Source organism: Cricetulus griseus, chromosome 3 (genome assembly GCF_003668045.3).
Source record: "Cricetulus griseus strain 17A/GY chromosome 3, alternate assembly CriGri-PICRH-1.0, whole genome shotgun sequence".
In the NCBI taxonomy this organism is placed as follows: Eukaryota; Metazoa; Chordata; class Mammalia; order Rodentia; family Cricetidae; genus Cricetulus; species Cricetulus griseus.
This window is the reverse complement of record NC_048596.1, coordinates 123679339-123701207: the sequence shown is the minus strand read 5'-3', so window position 1 is coordinate 123701207 and position 21869 is coordinate 123679339. Positions and strand designations below refer to the sequence as shown.

The following is a 21869-nucleotide window of genomic DNA, read 5'->3' as shown; positions in this document are numbered from 1 at the left end:
TCACAGAGGGGCGCCTTATTTCCATTTTCTGCTCAGCATATCATATAGATGAGGGGACAGAGGCATCAACTCAAGCCAAACCAGGCAGAAAAGAATTTCAGACCTGGCTGGTTTGAGGCAGGGATGGAAATTGTTTTTTGCTTTTTTTTTTTTTTCAGATTTTTTATTTGAATTAGAAACAAGATTGTTTTACATGACAATCCCAGTTGTCTCTTCCTACCCTCCTCCCCTACCACTCCCCCCAACTAAAACCCTACCTATCATATATCCTTTCTGCTCCCCCTGGATGGTGAGGCCTTCCAGAGGGTGTCATCAGAGTCTATCGTATCCTTTGGGATAGGGCCTAGGCTCTTGGCTAGTGTCTTGGCTCAGGGAGTATTCCTCTATGTGGAATGGGCTCCCAAAGTCCACACCTATGCTAGGTATAAGTACTGAACTACTACAGGAGGTCCCGTAGATTTCCGAGGTTTCCTCACTGAAACCCATGTTCCTGGGGTCTGGATCAATCCCATGCTGGTATTCCAGCTATCACTCTGGGAGCAAGAGTTCCCTGAAGTTCAGGTCAGCTGTTTCTGTGAGTTTCACTAGCCTGGTCTGGACCTCTTTGTTCTTCACTCATCCTTCTCTGCAACTGGATTCCAGTTCAGTTCAGTGATTAGTTGTGGGTGTCTGCTTCTACTTCCACCAGCTGCTGGATGAGGGCTATCAAGTAGCATATAAGTCAGTCATCAATCTCATTATCAGGGGAGGGCATTGAAGGTAGCCTCTCCTCTGTTGCTTAGGTTGTTAGTTGGTGTCATCTTTGTAGCTCTCCAGACATTTCCCTAGTGCCTGATTTGTCTTTAAACCTCCTCTTCTCTTCTCATTCTCCTAGCTCCCTCCCCCCTCTTCCTGTGCTCCCAATTTGCTCAGGGGATCTTGACCCTTTCCCCTTCTCCAGGGGACCATGTATGTCTCTCTTAGGGTCCTCCTTGTTTACTAGCTTCTCTGGCAGTGTGGATTGTAGGCTGGTAATCCTTTACTCTATGTCTAAAATCCACATATGAGTGAGTACATACCATGTTTGTCTTTTTGTGATTGGGTTACCTCGCTCAGAATGGTTTCTTCTAGTTCCATCCATTTTCCTGCAAATTTCAAGATTCCATTGTTTTTTTCTGCTGAGTAGTACTCCATTATGTAAATGTACCACATTTTCTGTATCCATTCTTCAGTTGAGGGGCATCTAGGCTGCTTCTAGTTTCTGGCTATTACAAATAATGCTGCTATGAACATTGTTGTACAGATGTCCTTGTATGAATGTGCTTCTTTTGGGTATATGACTAAGAGTGGAATTGCTGGATCTTGTGGTAGACTCATTCCTATTTTCTTGAGGAGTTGCCATACTGATTTCCAAAGAGGCTGTATAAGTTGGCACTCCCACCAGCAGTGGAGGAGTGTCGGGGATGGAATTTGTAGTAAATATATTTTAGTATAGGCTTGAGGATTAGGAGAAAGTACTCAGAAACATATCCACGTACCAGATATGTGCTTCCCAAGGGAGAGTCACAATTAATTGTCACAGTATTAGCCTTTTATATCATTTTGGTGGCTCTTTAGGTTACATTTCAAAAGGCTGCCAAGAAACCTTTCTTCTTCTTCCACCCTTCCATCACCCGCTCCCATAGAGTATAGGGTGGTCCCAGAGATGCTTTACATGAAATTATGAGTTCCAGGACAGCCAAGGATACACAGAAAAACCCTGTCTCACCACCCCAAAAAGGATTGCACAAGGAGCTTGCCAGGTCGTGGCACACACCTTTAATCCCAGCGCTCGGGAGGCAAAGACAGGCCAGCCTGGTGTACAGAGCAAGTTCCAGGACAGCCAGAGCTACATACTGGAGAGACCCTGTTTGAAAACAACCAAAACATAAGAAATAAATTGGATGAGGGTTTAGTGCATATCCTTTCCCTGTAAATGAGGTTTCTGGTGAGATTCCCTGAAAACTGCAGATTTGTAGATGGGAAAAGAGAAAGGCCATAAGCAGTTGTTAAATATTCTAGAATTCTTTTACCCCCAATTAAGTTTCTTCTCTGACAGTTTCACACAGCATATACATAATGCATACTAAACACTCTCATCTCCTACCCTCTCACCTGCCATTACCCCCCCCCTTCCTGAATCTCTTTCTCTTGTTCACATCTATTCCTCCAGTTTTGTGATCCTCTGAGTTTAACCAGAGCTATGTGACCATGGGCGTGGAGGCTGGTGGACTCAGCCATGAGTGCACAACTGAGACAGTGACTCCCCTTTTCCTAGACTCTATCAATAGGCAAAAGTTCAGCAGTAAGGTTTGGGGCCCTATGGACCCCTCCTGACTGTCTGTTGACGGGACCAGTCTTGTGTGGGCCCAGGAGGGCAAATGCAGTTGTGAGTTCACATCTACAACGGTTGTATGAGTCCAGAGGATGGCATTCCACAGTTCTTCATTCTTTCAATTCTTGCAAGATTTCAAGCTTCCCTGCCCCCCTTCCTCTGAAACATTCCCTGAGCCACAGAGGAGGTGGTGTGAATTGTGCTGGAATTCCTTCTTCCCTGATAGTGAGAAGCTTCAACCAGACTGCATAGGTACACCTTTCTTTTCTTTCTTTCTTTTTCCTTTTTTTTTTTTTTTTTTTTTTTGAGACAGTGTTCAGCAGGCTGGCCTTGAACTCAGAGATATGCCTGCCCCTGCCTCCTGAATGCTAGGAAAGCCTGTGCCACCACTGCCTGGCCACTGTGCCTTTCTTCTCACATTTCCAAAGTTTTGTTCTCTCTCTTTTTTTTTTTTTTTTTTTTTTTTTTTTTTTTTTTTTCTACACAGGGTTTCTCTGTGTAGCTTTGGAGCTTGTCCTGGAACTTACTCTGTAGACCAGGGTGGCCTCACAGAGATCCACCTGTCTCTGCTTCCCGGGTGCTGGAATTAAAAGCATGTGCCACCACCATCTGGTTTGTTCGGTCTTTCTACATACAGCTACTTTTTCTTTGTCCCATGCTATCTTTTCATTAGACAGGACTCAGGGCTTACAGCGGTCATTCTCAACCCGTGGGATGAGACCCCCACAGGGTTTGCGCATCACATATTCACATTATGATTCATCACAGTAGCAAAATTACAGTTCTGAAGTAGCAAGGAAATAATTTTACGCCTGGGGGTCACCGCAACATGAGGAACTGTATTAAGGGCTGCAGCATTAGGAAGGTTGGGAACCACTGGTTTACAGAGGTTCTCAGTCCTCCCTAGTGAGCCATAGGGTCATTCTCCCTGAAGTCCAAGGTGAAGGCCGTGTGTACAGCTGAGTGCCCATAGCTTTTCCACCACATGTTTTTTGCTTGCGTGGAGACAGGACCTCCCTGTGTAGCCTAGGCTGGCCTTGAACCCAGAGAGACCTCCCTTCCTTAGTCTCTCCAGATTACAGTTGAGAGCCACCAGACTTGACTTGCTACACATTTCGTTAATGTAGAATTCTCTGAAACATCCTTCAGAGGTAGGATAGAAACACAGGGAAAATTATGAGAAAATGATCAGGAGAAAAGAACCCTTATCTAGGAATCCAGTTGAAGCCTCTAGTCAGCAGAAAAGCAAGAATTCCAGAAAATGAACTGCTCAAGGCCTTTCTCCCTTCCTCAACCATAAACCTATGATTTTCTAGGAATCTCACCAGGAAAAACAAGTTGTAGGGACAGATGTGTACTAAGATCTTCTAGCAACCCTGTTAGCTTCTGGTTTTACTTTATCAGTATATATAATGCCATTCAAGGCACCTCTTCAGCCACCCTATAAACGTATAAACTTATCAAAGAAAGACTGGACTGGAGAGATGACTCAGTGAGAGCCCCCCCACCCCCCTCTGTGTAGTTCTGGCTGTCTGGTACTCTCTTCGTAGACCAGGCTGGCCTTGAACTCACAGAGATCCACCTGCCTCTGCATCCCAAGTGCCGGTATCAAAGGCAGCGTGCATCACCACCGCTTGGCTGAGAGCTATCTCTTAAGATGCTTAAGAGCACTTGCTCTTCTTGTAGAGGACCTTGGTTCAAAGTTCCCAGCACCCACATGGCAGTTCACAACCATCTGTATAACTCTAGTTATTCCAGGGAATTCAGTACCTTCTTCTGGCCTCCTCAGGCACTATATACACAGAGAACACATTCATACAAGCAGATAAACTCTCATACACATCAAATAAAAATAAATTTAAAAATACAAAAGAAGGAAAAATATTTCTTTACCACCTTTTGAGCTATAACTGGAAAGTCACCAAAATGATATATATCGACACTGTTGGTTCAATTGCCTGTGATTCTCCCTGAGAAACATGTACCCATACTTGACTATGACATATACTCTGCTATGCTCTTAGGAAGCACACCCAGCACATGGACAAATCTCTTCCTTCTTCACTCCCATCTCTTTTAACCCTCATGTTCAAGCTTTTATCAAAACATCTTTACGAAAAATCACCAACTTTAATTCAAACTAGCTAGGCTCCAAATTCTTTTCTGCATTGAGGCTAGGAATCCTGGTTTGGCCTGAGTTGAGGTCTCTAGAAGATTTGGGCAACGACTTGGACTGCAGAGAGCAATAGCATTGACTGTCACAGTCCTCTCACCACTGATACTTCCCTTTGAGAATCTTTATTCGGTTTTGCTATGATTACATTTATTTATTCTAAGTGTGAGGAGCACAGGAGCCACAGCATACTGCAGAGGTCAAGGACAAAGAGTTGATTTTCTTCTGTGACCCTGTGGGTTCTGGGAATTGAACTGAGGTCATCAGGATTGGAGGCAAGCACCTTTACTAGTTCAGACATCTTTCTTAACACTTATTTTTGTTTTTGTTTTGAGGTAGGGTCTCACTCTGTAGTCCTGACTAGCCTAGAACTCACTATGTAGCCAAGCTTGCCTCAAACTTATAGCAATCCCCCAGCCTTAGCAGTCTCCAAGGAACTGTGATTACTGGTATGAGATTCTACTCCCAACTTTATTGGTTTTTTGTTTTGTTTTGTTTTGTTTTGTTTTTTGAGACAGGATTCCACTATATAGCCCAGACTAGCCTCAGCTCATGAGGTCCTCCTTCCTCTACTTCCCAAGTCCTGAGAAATAAAACCTGGCTTTTTCTTATCCTTTCCAAGTGGCTCGGTGAAGGAAACTGCTAATTCTTTCTTAAAAAGGGTATTATTTATTCTTCAACAACTTCATATATCTTCTATAAAATGTATCTTGACCCAAGCATCTGGGCACACCTGGAAAGGGTTTTTCTTAGTTAGATTATCTGAATTGGGAAGACCCATCCTAAATCTGGGTCACACTTTCTGGTGGTGGTCCACATAAAAGGACATGGACGATTTTGCTTTTGCCTGCTTGCCGTTTCTCTCAATGACAAGTTCATCTTTTCTGCTGCTGAGGCATTATTTGTCCAAGCCTACTTCTCTGGGGTTCCAATGTAGATGAAAGCCAACTGAGACATTGTGAATGAAGCTTCCTGAAAAGAGGCTCTCTGGCTGTGAACAAAAAAAGAAAAAAAAAAAAAAGAAAAAAGAAAAACTTTGAAAGGAGTTTCTGTGTCTGCAGAGATTAATGGACCAATTGGAATTTTATCCTATGGAGACACTGGGATTTTGTAGGTTCAGAAACGAATTATCTTGTGCTAGTTTTAGCATTTTGGAAGTCATGCCTTGCCCCACTCTGTATCTGAACTAACACCTCATGTGAATAAATTAAAAAAGCCTCTTAGAAGACATCAACTTAGAAGAATACTAGATTCTACCAATTTAAGAACTAAGAATGGCAGATAATGTTTTAGTCCTATAGAATAGCCACACATACCTCCCCTACTCCCATTTCATTGTTTCTGCCTCTGATGTACCCACCAATGCCTTTTAAACTTGCCTTGATTTATGGCTTTTTATAAAAACCTCTTGACTGCCGGATGTTGGTGAGGCTCGCCTTTAATCCCAGTACTCGGGAGGCAGAGGCAAGCGGATCTTTGTGAGTTCGAGACCAGCCTGGTCTACAAGAGCTAGTTCCAGGACAGCCTCCAAAGCCACAGAGAAACCCTGTCTCGAAAAACAAACAAACAAACAAAACAAAAACAAAAAACAAAAAAAAAAAAACTTGAAACTGCTCCCCTGTTGGAGTATGGAATTTGAAACAACCTAAATCTATGTTCCCTTGCCATGGTCATTCAAAATGGCTCCAGAATAAACTGTCCCTTACTCCCTTCAAGATGAGAGCTGTGTTTCTTTATGTCAACAACATTCAGCCTTGTGAACTGAAAAATTACCAGATTCTTGGCCTCTCCATCAGGAGACAGCCATTAGTGGACTATTTGGATTATAATCTGTAAGCCACTCTAATAAATCCTCTTTTTATATAAATAGATGAATTCTATCAGTTCTATTCCTCTGAAACCTGACTAATACCACCTCCTCCACCTCCTTCTTCTCAATAATCCATTGATTCCAATTAGTATGTCTCCATATGCATGGCTGCGGGGTCTTCTACCCAAGTTGAACCAATGACCATATCCCCAAAGACAAAATACTCCTCTCTTAGAAACCATTAACTGCCTCTGGCTCCTAATTAGGAATGAGGCCTCAGAAGTTCCCCCTCTGTCTATGCTGGAATACCGACTGGCTTGAACTCAGACAGGTAGGCATAAATGCTATAAGTCCATGAATGCAAAAGTCACATCATGTCACATTCAGAACACAGCATTTACATACCCCTGCCTACTCACTGGCTCTTAACATCCTTCCCACTTCCCATGGATGTTCCCTGAGCCTTGAAAAGCTAGGGTCAAGCGGGTTGGTAAACTCATCCCATTTAGAATTAAGACTCACTAGTCCCTTATTCTGCAGCATTGACTAGTTGTGAATCTTCTGCAATAACTACCACCCACTGCCAAATAAAACAAAACAGAAGCAACGGACCAAGATCAAGAGCATCACTAGGGAAGCTGCTGTTTTCTGAGTGTCTTCATGCTGGTTGGGGTGAGTGGTGGGTGGTGAACATGTGAGTGCAGGTGCCTGTGGGTCCAGAAGAAGTTGGATCCGCAGGAGCAGGAGTTACAGCACAGGTGCTGGGAACCGAACCCCATCCTTGGAAGAGTAGCAGCAAGTCCTCAACACTGAGCCATCTCTTTGGGGGAAAGCTGCTAATTTTTTGTTTCTTTGTTTTGTTTTTATTGTTTTTTGAGAAAGGGTTTCTCTGTGTAACAGCCCTGGCTGTTTTGGATCTCACTCTGTAGACCAGGTTTAACTTGAACTTAAAGAGATCCACTCAAGATTCCTGCCTCTGCCTCCTGAGTACTAGGATTATAGGCAAGGGCCACCACTGCCCTGCTGAGATAAAACAATTTGTAATGTAGCTTCTACCAAACCCCAAGCTAAGAATGTGTTTAGATAGTGTCTGAAGTCTGAAGCTGAGTTTTCCCTGCTTAGCTGTAACCTGATGTTTCCAAACCAATGTACTTAAAAGGTGCCTTGATTTATGATTTTCTTTGTTCTATTATTGCAACACCTTTAACAGAGCTGCTGCCAGATGAGAATGTGGGATGTGCAGTAACCAAGATGGCCACAGTCACTTGTGATTAGCTCCAGGATGAAATACCCTGGGGAGAGAGGTGTGTTTCTTGCTTCAACCTTATGAGCTGAGTTACAGTGTTTGCTTTGGAATCTTGTTTGCTAAACTTGTTTTTCATTCTACCCTCTTCTCTTTGTCAGATAACTTTTTAGTATCTACCCTAGTGTCAAAATACATATAAAGCTAGGGAAATAACTGTAATAAGTAAACTGGGGTGGGGGCGGCACTGGGCAATCCTCCTGCCTCAGCCTCCCAAGTGCTGGTGTGCAAAGCTGACCAAAATAGATAAATCATACACACACACACACACACACACACACACACACACACACACACACACTCACACACACACAATGAGGGTAGATTTAATTTATGTTCTTGATAACAGATAGAGAGCTTCATTTTCAGAAGTGGACACCTTCCAATTATTCCTGAAAGATTTTTATTTTTTGCCCCCCATTCCCACCCTTGCTACTGAGATACATTTGACTTGGGCTATTGGGATGGTTCAGAAGACAAATACAGCCATTGCCAACCCTGAAGACCCAAGTTAGATCCCCAGGATCCCCAGGTGGAAAGAGAGAACCAACTCACAAGTTATCCTCACTTCCACATGCATGATGGCATTTTAACAAATGTAATTAAAAATTGCTTCTAAGGAATGTATTTGTGCAGACTGCAACCAATATAAATGATACCTAATGTTTAGTCCTACTGTGTGACAGTAGGAAACAGTGGAGGTTATGCCAAAGTAGAAATTTCATGCCCTATCTAAAGAGGCCGCCACATTCCTATACCTGACACCTGCTGTCATATGGTTGGTTTTGGGGTTTGGGGTTTGTTTGTTTGTTTGTTTGTTTCAAGACAGGGTTTCTCTGTGTAGCTTTGGCTGTATCCTGGCACTTGCTCTGGAGACCAGGCTGGCCTCGAACTCACAGAGATCCGCCTGCCTCTGCCTCCCGAGTGCTGGGATTAAAGGTGTGCACCACCAACGCCCAGCTGTCATATGGTTGGTACAAGAGCAGCCATAACCTATTTATCAAAAGGAGTTAAGTAGAAGCTGGGCATAGCAATGCTAATATAAAAGAAACTCAAATTAATGATGTAGAAGAAACTTAAAGTACTAGAATTAATCTTATATACTTCATAGAATTAAGTCACAGGAAGAATTAAGCTAAAGGAGTACTGCCTACAAAACACCCCCAAAATAAGTAGTTAGCTAACCAGGCCTGTTAGAGACTAAGCCAAATTTAGGATGCAAGGATAAAAATGTTTACTTACTAGGATTGCCCAGCCATTAGGCTCCATTCTCATAACAAAGGAGACAATCCTGATTTACAACCAGCCAGCCCTTAGGTTCCTCTCCATATCAAAGGCCTCTAACCGGAACTCAAGGGACTTCCCTGGGTCACAACCAAAGAAGTCCTGGCCTGCTATAGAGTCCCCAGTTCTCTTCTTGAGGCACGCATAATTCTGTCAGGTAGGCAAGGTGGCTCTGGGTAACTGTTTGAAAAAGAACAACATTGATGTACTTTAAATAACTGACAAAAGCCGAGCAATGGTGGTGCATGTCTTTAGTCCCAGCACTCGGGAGGCAGAGGCAGGTGGATCTCTGTGAGTTCAAGGCCAGTATGGTCTACAGAGGGAGTTTCAGGACAGGCTCCAAAGCCACAGAGAAACCCTGTCTTGAAAAAACAAAAATAAAATAAAATAACTGACAATATCTTTGCTGTGTGTCACTACCATCTGCCTAAAGGGCCAGACTTGCAGTCTCCGGTCTCTGTTTAAATAGTTCAAAATGTAAGTAAGCTGGGGCCAGGATGGGAAAGAGTTAAGGATGACAGTCTATGTGGAAATCATAAAGCTATCATGTAAGTTAGAGAAGTATTCTATTCATGGTTGGCTCCTCTCTGAGTATTATCCAGAGCTGGACTTGAACTATTATTAAAGAACTTTTCCTTTATTAATTTCACTCTAAGAGTGAGTCTCACTGGAAAGGCATATTACCTCTATAACAATGTATGCCTTTAATACAAGCATTGAGGAGACTGATGCAGGAGGATCTTGATTTGGAGGCCAGTCTGGACTATGTAGCAAGTTGTAGCAAGTTCCAGGACAGTTTGGGCTCCATAGTGAATCCCTGTCTCAAAACAAAACACACACACACACACACACACACACACACACACACACACACACCAAAAAAAAAAAATTGTATACATACATGAAATTTTCAAAGAATAAATTTATTATTTTGTTTGTTTGTTTCTTATGGGTACAGGTGACAGATTACCAGATACCCATCACTGGATGGATTTGGGGTGACTTGTGGCCAACAAACTGTGCTATAAACACCTCTCTTGTCAGGACTTGCTGCTCTTCTTGGACCTGCTGCTTGGAAACTTTGTTTATTCAATACTGAAGCTCCCCACCCCCTTCTACTTTATGAAGAGGATGGAGTGTGGCAGGCGATTGTTTTTATGTAATTATAGTTGGTTTTTGCTTTTTTTTTTTTTTTTCCCAACACCTGCCACCAAGGTTTTCTAGGTTTGGACCTTCTGCTCAAAGATAAAAACTGCTCTGGCCACCGGTACCCAATAAAAAGGTGTAAAGTCTATTCTCTCTCCTAAGAGACTTTCCCATGAGAGTGCTGCGTTGATATTCCCAACGCACTCACAGTATGCAGAGGGAGGGCTTGATAGAACAAAGTAGCCTAACAGAGGCTCCATCTGACTGCGGGTTTTTTAAAAGCAGGCTCCACCATCTACTAGCTGAGGCATTTTAGGCAGTGATAATTTCCTTGCTCTCGTTTCTAGATCTGCAAAACATTCCCAGAGCGCTTGCAGTATACAGAGGGAGAGCAGGATAGAACAAAGTAGCCTAACATGGGCTCCTAAAAGGGGACATTAAAGAGTCGGTGTTAATCAGTATTATCTAGCAAAGCAAAAAGTCCTGAGTTACACAGCAAAGCTCATGTCCCTAATGGAACGTTCACTCCAGCAATGATTTTCATAGCACCATCAGATACTATCTGGGCATAAACTAAATTTTAAAGAGAAAAGCGAGCAGGTATTTTTAACAGGGGAGTTGCATCATTTCCTTGAGTGAACGTGTAAATTACATATCTCCACAGCTCAGTTTGAATTTCCTTCTGAGCTAGCTTAACATGAAAACAACACACACACACACACACACACACACACACACACACACACACACACACACACACACACACACACACAATTTTATCGAAAGAAACATGGGAATGTTGCACCAGTTTTGAGGGCACAACCCAGCCCTGGTAAGGCTGAGAAACCATAGCTCACATCTTGGAGCACGCCCCTGGATTCTCTCCCATCCAAAACATTTAACTGAAAAGGTGTCTACACCGTCGAGATAGTAAACACTGATATTCCACACTCCAGAGCCCGCCATACAATTCTTTCTGCGGAGCTCAAGGTGTGCCACTGGCTTTGTTCTTGGCGCACACAAAGAGGCGTTGGAGGCCATCTTGGAAACAGGAGAATTCCTGGCGCTTCGGCGGGGGCTGGCGGTAACCAGGCAACGGAGGCGCACCCCGTGCCGCGCAGCCGCAGTCCGCCGCGCTCGCGGTCGCCCGCTGCGTGGGCGGGGCTGATGGGGCAGGCGAGGGCGGAAAATTACCTCAGGTTTTTCTTAAAGGCGCAGGAACCTGTCTTGCTCAAGGCTCCAGGATATGCTCCTTCAGCGAAGCAGATTTGCGATGCACAGTCCACCTTATTTTTCCTCTGTGACTGAGAATTTTGTTTATGTTCTCAGAGGAAATAAAATCCAATTCAAAATTAAATTCCCTGGGTAGTCTTAAGTTTGTAAGTGGGCTAATGAACTCAGGAAGGGAACTAAAGAAGCACCCACGAATCAAGTCAGGACTGTGTAGCAGGTTTAAAAATGGAAGGGTTCTGATGCAAGTAAAAATCCATTTTGACACATGATTGACAGATTATAGTATACTAAAAATTAACAGAAAAATAAGATGCCCGGTAAAGAAGGAAAGCGGGATCAGAAAGCACCTCCCTTTGTAGGTCACTTTTTACAGTCGATAAAAGGAGACTTTTTGCTCTGTGTTTTAGAAGGAAAAAAAAAAGTTCTTTAGATGGTAGGGCATTTGTACCACGGTGAGCTTGGGGAGGTCACAGAACCTTGCAGGGAGGCCATTCACCCATATAGGTCCTGGGGATTGAACTCAGGTCACCAGGCTTAGCAACAATCACCTTTACCCTGTGAGCCATTTCTTCAGTCGTCTTAACCCTGCTTCTTATCAAGGAAATTTCCTTCCAGTTAGCAGCTTTTATGATTTACAAGCTAAGGAGTGATTCATAATAGTCCTATTTATCTGAAGGAATAAACACGCTGCTCTGGTGCAATGAAAACCTGCGGGGTATATTCTGCCGCCCTGCAAGTCTCTAAAATTAATCTCTTCACCAAGATGAGGTACACGCATTCTCTCCTACAAACCTCACCCAGCATCCTCGGTGGCACTGTGGATTCTCACCACACTTGGGAATGATGTTCCTACCTTATCACGCCCATAGCAAGTCAATTACCATCTCAGGCTGGACCATCCCCCCACCCCCACCCCATGCTTCTTAGTCATTTTTAAGGCTCATTACACCTCCAATTTAAACCCCTACAATACGGCCTTTTGGTCAGGATTGTAAAGTCTCCGAAACGTCAATGTTTACCTAGTAATTTATAAAGGATGTTTTGTTCTTTTCAGAGCCAGGGAGCTGTGCGTGATACTCAACACTAAGGAAATGTTTTTGCATTACTTAAGACAGATACCGCATGTGCAGCCTGTGGATTTTCAATTTGGATTTTAAAGAAAGGACATTATCCTTCTAGAAGCACTGGTAGATTAAGTCCTGTGGAACAAAAAAAAAAGGTGTTGTGGTGCAGAAGAGGTGCCACCACCTTGGGGAAAAGATTTAGTGGGAATGATAACTGTGCCTTGGAAACAAAAATATATGCCCTTGCAGCTGGTGCCTTCTATGTACTTACTAACTTCGAGTTCCATTACCACAGCTAAAGAACAGAATGAAAACGATGCTTCTCAGCCAAGATGGTGTTTCTAATGTTTGCAGTCTCCTTGCAGAGAGAGTAATGTGGGATGACAGATGATGCCTGCTGAACGGGGCCTGTTCTGGTGTCTGGGCAGGCCAGTGTCCTTGCTACCTTTCTTTTGGAGAGCTCTTTTCTATTACAGACAGTTATGCATGGTTCCTAATGGCCTAGAATAGTCCTCACTTTCCTGGAGAACAGACTGGAGAGAAAGGGCTGGGGAAGAGCACACACACACACAGAAGACAGACACAGAATTCAGATGGAAAGTCACCAGAATCCTCCTTCCTAAATTCAATATACAAGTGAATCAAATTACTAATGGAGATCAAATTACTATAAATTAGAATCCAATTCTCTTTAAGCTATAATGATTCTTTAGATTTATTTTTATTTTATGTGTATGAGTATTTTGCTTGCATGTATGTCTGCACACCATGTGTCTGCCTGGTGGCCACAGAAGCCAGAAGATGTGTTGGATGTCCCGAAATTAGTTCTACGGATTTGTAGGCTACCGAGTGAAAGGAGCGAACTGAACCTGGGTCCTCTGCAATAAGTTCTTTCTCTCTCTCCCTCTCCCTCTCTCTCTCTCTCTCTCTCTCTTTCTCAATAAGTTCTCTTAACCACTGACTCATCTTTCTAGACCCTGATGAATTTTTTTTCTCTGAGATGGGGTTTCTCTGTATTGCTTTGGAGGCTGTCCTGGCACTCGCTCTGGAGACCAGGCTGGCCTCGATCTCACAGAGATCTGCCTGCCTCTGCCTCCTGAGTGCTGGGATTAAAGGCATGAGCCACCAACACCAGCGAAATAATTTTTTAAGGAAGCAAAATGTTTAAATATATGTTAAAAGTTTTTAGTTGTTTCTCATGGTGGCAAATGACTATACTCCCTGCATTTGGGAGGCAGAGAGGCAGATTTCTGCAAGTTTAAGGCCAGATAGTGGCCAGTCTAGTCAAGGCTACCTAATGAGACCCTGTCTCAAAATATAAAACAGCAAAATTTAGCAAATGCAGTCAGGTGACTTGACTTGTCCATATTTAATAAAAAGGTGATAAATGGTATTGTTCAGAAGATTCTAAGAAGACTCACTGAGTGTGAACGCAGGAAGTCCATGTGTTGCTAGGACACCAATAAAATATTTAGCTTATTGTGATGGTTAGTGTCCTCAGCTAGGTAGGACCTGCAATCTAGAAGAAGGTCCTCCAGGCACCTTCTTGAGGAATTATGTAGACTTTTAGTTAGCCTGTAGTCATGCTTGTGAGTGATGATCTTGAGTAGATCAACTGGGTGGGAAGACCCAGGGGAAAAGAGGGTGGCACCCTTCCCTAAACTTGGGTCCTGGCTGCCTCAAAAGTAGAAAATGGGCCTATCGGATGGGTGACTCTGCAGGTAAATGCACTTTAACCTGACCTAATAACCTGAGTCCTCTGAATCAGATCTCCAGAAGCCATGGAAATAAAGATGGGAGGAGAGAACCCAACTCCAGGAGAAAGCTAGCTGGGCCTTAAGTGTCCATTGGTACTTGCTTGAATGTTGATGCATTGTAACAAGGTATTTCAAACTCGGGCTGCTTGCCTTCCTTGCCTCAAAGGACTGTATCTTGAACTATGAGCAAACAACCTCTCTTCTCCCTTAAGTTTCTTTGTCAGAGAATCCTATCATAGCAACAGAGAAACAGCTACCACACACACACTGAATTCCTGATAAACAGTGGGCAAGTTTTAAAGTATGACTAGTGTATTGGTTACTTTTCTGTGACTGTGATAAAATACAACAACCAAGGCAACTTATAGAAGGCAGAGTTTATTTGGGGCTCATGGTTCCGGAAGGTTAGGTCCATAGTGGCAGAGATGGCATGGGATTATGGGGTAGACATAGATGCTAGGACTAGAAATTGAAAGTATGAGAACTCTCAGATCTTGAACTGCAAGCAGGAAGCAGAGAGCGCACTGGGGATGTCTCCGGGCTTTTGAAACCGCAAAGCCTGTTCTGAGTGACACACTTCCTCCAGCAATGCCAAATCTCCTAAACCTACCCAATCAGTGCCACTAACTAGGGACTTAACATTCAAACATCTGACTGAGCCTATGGGGGATATTCTCATTCAAACGGCCACAACTACTAATTGAGATACACTCCTACTAAAAACAACTGCTTGTTTTGTTTACCTAAAATCCAAATTTAGCTGAGTAACACATGTTTTTAAAAAGATGTATGTGTGTCTATATGTACATCATATGTATTCAGGAATGCAAGGGTGTCAAAAGAGGCGCTGGAGTCCCTGGCTGACTGGAATTACAGGCAGTTATGAGCTGACTTGTAGGTGCTGGGTATTGAACCTGGGTCCTCTAGAGGAGATTAAGTGCTCCTAACCTCTGAGCGATCTCTTCAGCACAGTACATTGTGTTTTTATTTGCTAAATCCATCAATCTTCACTTGTGGGATTCTAGAAGGCAGGGGTAATTAGATTTCTCTGCATGTGTTAGACTGACAACCACAAAAAAGCTTTCAGTTCAAATTGTAAATATGACACTCAACATACAGGTATGTTACCCAGATGAGTCAGAGGACTTTTAAGAGCACTCAGAATTAGTTTGCCCTTTTGCCTATTCAAGCAGCATATATTTATGAAGTGTCTTCTACTCGCAAAGCATACATTCTGGGAGGAGTGCCATAAACAAATTTAAATCCTTCAACCTTGACCAGTGCTTGCATTTGCCAGATGGATTACTGTATAAAGTAACAATCAGCATAAATGATGATTGATTACAGTTTGGTTAGAGAACTCCGAGTGTATTGGGCAAAGGTGAAAGTGGGAATGCAAAGTGACTGAGCTGATCTCAAAGGAAATTGAGTTGGCAAAGAAGTTGGGAAGGTCTTTTTTAAGTTTAAATTTTATTTTATGTAAAGATTGATTTTATGTGTGTTAGTGTTTTGTCTGCATATATGTATCTGCATGATATGTGTGCCTGGTACTCATGAAGATCAGAAGAGGGCTTTAGATTCCCTGGAACTGGGGTTACTGCTGTTTTAAGAACACCCTTGGTACACGCCTTTAATCTCAGCACTTGGGAGTGAGAGGCAGGAGGATCTCTGTGAGTTTGAGGCTAGCTTGGTCTATTAAGCTAGTTCTAGAACAGCCAGGGCTGACACACAGAAAAACCTTGTCTCTAAAAACAACAAACAAAAAACCAGCCATGTGGAGCTGGAGACATGACTCAGTGGTTAAGAACACTTAGTGTTTGTGCAGAAAACCTAAGTTCAACTCTTGAACCCACATGGGGCTCTTTATAACTCTAGTTCAACGCCGGGTGTTGGTGTCGCATGCCTTTAATCCCAGCACTCTGGAGGCAGAGACAGGTGGATCGCTGTGAGTTTGAGGCCAGCCTGGTCTCCAGAGCGAGTGCCAGGATAGGCTCCAAAGCTATAACTCTAGTTCAAAAGAATCCAGTGCCTTCTTACTTCCCCAGGCACCAGGGACACATGTGATACATATATTACACCATGCAGGCAAAACACTCAAACACATAAAATTTTTAAAATCTTATCAAGTCAGGAGGTGGTGGCTCACGCCTTTAATCCCAGCACTCAGGAGGCAGAAGCAGGCAGATCTCTGTGAGTTCGAGGCCAGCCTGGTCTCCAGAGTGAGTGCCAGGATAGGCTCCAAAGGTACACAGAGAAACCCTGTCTTGAAAAAACAAAAACGAACAAACAAAAAAGAAAAATAAAACAAACAAACAAAAAATCTTATCAAACAGGTGGATTTCTGTGAGTTTGAGGCAAGCTTGCTTTACATAATGAGTTCCAGGACAGCCAGGGCTACACAGAGAAACCCTGTCTTGAAACAAAACAAAACAAAGGAAGAAAGGAATATAGATTTCTAGAACATCCAGGGCAACACAGAGAAACCTTGTGTCAAAAAAGAAGAAGAAGAAGAAGAAGAAGAAGAAGAAGAAGAAGAAGAAGAAGAAGAAGAAGAAGAAGAAGTCAGCTAGCTGGTGGTGGTGCATGCCTTTAATCCCAGCACTAGAGAGGCAGAGGCAGAGGCAGAAGCAGAGGCAGGTAGGTCTCTGTGAGTTGGAGGCCAGCCTGGTCTACAAAGAGTGTTCCAGAAGAGCCAGGACTATTACATTGAGAACCCTGTCTCAAAACAAACAAACAAACAAAAAAAACAGAAACACACACACACACACACACACACACACACACACACACACACACGAACAAATAAATGTCCCACTTAAAGAGTGATCAGAATTGATACTTTCCAAGGAAGAGAGCATAGCATTCCCTGAAATAGATTTAAGATGACCACATACACTCTGCTAATTAGCATTTTATTATTCATGCCTTTGCTTTATCCTTTGGTAGTTCTGTGCTCTCCAGATCATTTTTAGAAAGCAAAAGAGATTGTGTGAACATTATGAACACATACCTAGAGGGAAAACTTCAAAATTATTAGGTCACTATCTTTGAAAAGAGCCATCTTTCCTGTCCCTGTGGGTAATAAAGACAATTGAAAATCATAACTGAAAAAGAGCTACTGAAACAAAGGTAAAATGGTGGTTAGAGGCCGTTAGCCATAATAGCAAAGTAAAGCAAGAACCCCAAACAGAAAATCTAAGTTTTCATTTACACTTGGACAATCTTAGAAAATTGCAAGCCTCATCACTTGTGTCTAGTGACTGTCTTCTATATACATCCATACATAGAAACGAAAGGGAAAGACATCTCCGTGTGGTTAGTAAGGTGACAGAGTAGAGTCTGTTAAAACACTCAGCTTGATGTTAACATCCCTGTCCTGTATTTCTTGGACACATATCTACATAAAAATATGCCAAGTATACGACTTGCACTTGTTAAAACAACAAAATAAAAGTTACCATTTCTTAGAAGGTTAAAGGCAAAACTGAAAAGCTAAGGTTTGACCTAGGGTGAGTTGTGGCAACATGGTCAAAGAACCCAGTTTTGTGAGGAGAATTCTAAGTGCTTGTGAGAAAACTCTAAGAAAACAAGAGTTTTGTGACCTTACTTTTTTCAGAACCACGAATTATTCTTGGAATGTGCTTTTTCAACCCTCCCAGGTATAGCAGATAGGATCGAGTTTACTTTAGATGTTTGCAACTGGTTATTTTTGTTTGTATGACTCTATGGAAAAGCATGTCTTTGTCATATTCGTGTAGCTTGTCCAAAGTCACCTTATTGCATGAGACTTTAGTCTGCCTCATTTTTAAGCTCCATTCTCCCAGGTTCCATCGCCTTTAGAGAGATAAACAGGTTAGTGATATACTATAATATTCTATAAGGTTCTAGATACAATATAATTAAATATACAGTTTGAAACCATAATGCTTAGAGTCTTCAGAAAATTCAGATACATTGTAAACTGTTCTCTCTGTCTCTGTCTCTGTCTCTGTCTCTGTCTCTGTCTCTCTCTCTCTCTCTCTCTCTCTCTCTCTCGTGTGTGTGTGTGTGTGTGTGTGTGTGTGTGTGTGTGTGTGTGTGTGTGTGTGTCTTTCTGAGACAGGTTTTTCTGTGTAACAGTCCTGGCTGCCCTGGCATCCAATTTGTAGGCCAGGCTAGCCTGGAACTCACTGAAATGTGCCTGCCTCTACCTCCCAAGTATTGGGATTAAAAGAGTGTGCCACCACCCTCTGGCCTCTACACAGTATTTTATAGAATGTTCTGTGTCCAGTGTGGTGGACTGAGCCTGCAATCCCAGCACTAGAGAAGCATTAGCAGAAAGATTTCAGTCAGCTCAGCTCAAGACTAGCCTAGTTTATTTAGGGAGCTGCAGGCCTACAAGGTCATCACAATGAGGCCTTGTCTCAAAATAAACAGAACGAACAAAACCTCCAATCCAAAAACAATAACAAAACAATTTTTGTACAGAAGTGCTAACATCCATTTTATAAGAGCAAAAAAAAAAAAAAAGTAAACAAAGTTGGCATCCATTAATAAAAGAATGGCTAATAGACCCGGCGTTGGTGGCGCACGCCCTTGATCCCAGCACTTGGGAGGCAGAGGCAGGAGAATTTCTGTGAGTTTGAGACCAGCCTGGTCTACAGAGTGAATACCAGAATAGGCTCCAAAGCTATTCAGAGAAACTCTGTCTCGAAAAACCAAAAAAAGGCTAATAGTTAATTATATTTATCTGCTATAATACTATGTAAAAGTCCTGAAGATTAAAAAAATTGTTTTTAATTTTTATGGAGAAAAGGAACACGAGTATGCCACAGCAAGAGTATGGAGGTCAGAGAATAAGTTTATATAGCAGGCTTTCTCCTTTTCCTCCATGTGTGTTGGTGTTTGAGGCTTGAACTCGGGTAATCAATCCTCAGGCTTGCAGTGGCAAGTGGTTTACCAGCTGTCCCTCCCTTTAAAGGCAGAATTTCTATATGAAGCCCAGGCCGACCTCCAACTCAGATTAGTTTCTCCTGCCACCACCTCCCAGGTGCTGGGACAGTAGGGAAGGCACGTGCCATCACCATTAAGATTCGTACTCACGGTAAGAAGATGTATATTTTACAAGACAGTACAAAACATCGACTACAAAGCTGTATCATATAAACAACCAGACGATTTGCCTCACAGTTGTTATTTTCGGGGGTGGCATGCTGGATGATTTTTTTTTCTTTGTAGTTTTCATGTTCTTTTAATTAAGCAAAATTTAAATAAAACCTTTGGGTGGAGGCGGGACTTAAGGGCTGAGGATTGAGCCCAGGGTCTCACTTAGATACGCCTCCCAGCCCCTGAAACATTTTTAAAACTCAGCAAATAAGGTACCAGATTCCACATCCAGCATAAATTTTCCAAAGACAACTAATCCATGCTGAAGACTATGTTTTAATTATTTATTGGAAGATGGCTTCTTTAAATTTTCTTAAAGTCTTTTAAAATTTGCTATAATATTTCACTTAAAGTCTGAAATACATTTTACAACAGGAAGTCTGTGGTAATGAAATTCTTTAGGCAAAACTTTAAAGCCCGAGGAACGTCCATGTTGGACATTTGTAGAGAGAATTGCCTGAGATTGTCTAACTATTCGTACGAAAAAGAGAGAACAAGCAAGCACTGAAAAATACAGGAAGTCGGCTGGTTCGCTGCGTGTGGAGATCTATTCTTTCCTTAGGCCAGGGAGAGGAAAGATTACAGTCCTTTTTGTTTCAGAATTCCTTTAGAACTCTCCAGCGCTTGGCGCTGATGGTGGATGGAGATCGTTATGCGTGTTTTGGTTCCTCAGAGGTTTTGAGTGCACACGGGAGTGCCTGCACAATAAAGCCCTAACTCCTCGGTCAAAACTATACATTTAAGCCTTGAAAGGCAGTTTTGGGAGCCAAGTGTTATTTAAGGGGGAGGCGTAGTATCACTTCAGATATACCAAAGGTCTTATAAGTTTGCAAACATGGGAAAGAATCTGAAACCAATTTAAAAAATCTTTCAAATCCCAAGCCCAAGGCGACAAGCGTCTTATTCTAAATATACTATCGAATTCAGAGTAGCATGTATTAACTTAAACCAATAAAACTCACATTAGCTGTTCTCTCAGACCCATGTAAAATAAGACGGTGGCCAGGATTGTCTAGGGGCTGGGGCAGGCCGAGTTGGAAGGACTTGGGCACAAAGGGGAGGCTGCAACAGTCTTTTGCTGCAATTCGAGAACACTAGGCAATTCTGTCTAATTTCCCTACATTCTAATACAGCAACACATTTATTTTTTTTACGTCCAAGGTGGCCAACATAAACAAAACCCAAATATCCAAATTTGGATTCGGCCACACTAACCGCCCCTACAGGTTCCAAAGCGCCCAGGGTGAGCCGCTTCGCAGCTGGGTTCGCACCCTAACCCTGCAGACACCCGCAGGGTCCATGATCTGCAGGTCTCTAGCTCAGAGTCGGCCTCGCCCTGATCTAATCGCTTCCCCAGGAAGAGAAAGACAATACAAAGAGGGAGTAAAAAAAGAAAGAAAAGGCGCCACGACGGCCCGAAACGTGTCCTGGATCCCAGCCAGAGGCCTCTCGGCTGGAGAGCGAGCGAGCGAGCCAGCGACCGCACCCAGGGCCTGCCGGCCGACAAGCGGGCACCTCCTCCCAGGCTGGCGGATGCGGGCCACGCCCGCCACTTTGTGCCCCCAGGGCCCTTGCACTCCGCCCTTCCGGACGCTCGGGAATGCAAGGGCGCAGGCGACACCTCCACCCCCACCCCCGCCCGCCCCCGCCGCCATCTTGTTGTTTTCTTACATTCCTCCACCTACCCCCACCCCCGCTGCCACGTGGCACGCGGCTACGGAAGAGAAGGCCGCACCCTAGCTTCCGGCCAGACCGGTTCTAGCCGGCCGCGGGATCCAGACGCGGGGCTGCCCCCTGGTGGCCAGTCTTGGCGCTGCGGCCACGCCTTGCCTCCTCCGCCATTTCCTGCGCGGCGCGAGGCACGTCCTCACGCCGCCGCCGCCATCCCGCGAGGACGCGGGCCACCAGCGGGAGGCTGACCCGGGTGAGGCGCGGGAACGCCCTTCATTCCGAGTCGGGAGCCGAGGCTTAGTTAGCACGAGACCGCTGCAGCGTGACACGCACTTGGTTTAAAAACTAATTCGTGTCGCTCTTCCTTCTGCCCGCGGCGGCCTGTCCTGCATTTTCTGTTTTTTTTCCGTTTGTCTTCCTGGCTGCGCCGTCACCCTTTAGCGTTTCATTCCAGGCTAATGTTGGATAAGTATGTGCTGTGGAGACCCGTGTGTCCACTTAGTCATCATAGATGCCTCCAGGAGTTGTCACACTCCATAGCACAGACCACCATGCTAGGGGCTGAGGATCCTACACTGGAATCTATGACATTTGCAAACGTTCTCCTTTACTTTGAGGGAGCTCATAGGAAAGAAAAGTGAATTCACATCGAGGTCTCCCCACACCTATGTCAATTAAAAGCTTTATGTTTTTTTTGTAAATGAAATGAATGGGACCTGACAGTAGTTAACTGTGCAGCTCCAAGGGGGATTTGAGACATACCGAAGTCCCTTTATGTACCTGGCAGCCCTTCTATTAGGAGGAGCAGGGAAAGTCTTTAATGAGTGCTAACCCTCAAGCCAGGCAATTTGTGTGCTTTTTGGATAAGTACCCTACCCATCACATTCACTGCTTTGTGGGAAAAGAAACCAATTCAACTGAGTTTCCCAT

The 21869-nt window shown here is 43.6% G+C and overlaps 1 long non-coding RNA gene across 1 annotated transcript; it reads right to left on the bottom strand.

The window, feature by feature from the left end:
- Nucleotides 1–3965: 3965 nt before the first annotated feature.
- Nucleotides 3966–20861, bottom strand: LOC113834919. The gene is made up of 3 exons (XR_003483926.2): nt 20231–20861; nt 8882–9103; nt 3966–5517 (listed from the first exon to the last, which is right to left on the bottom strand). It is a non-coding gene; the product is annotated as an uncharacterized LOC113834919 (long non-coding RNA).
- Between the last annotated feature and the right edge of the window lie 1008 nt (nt 20862–21869).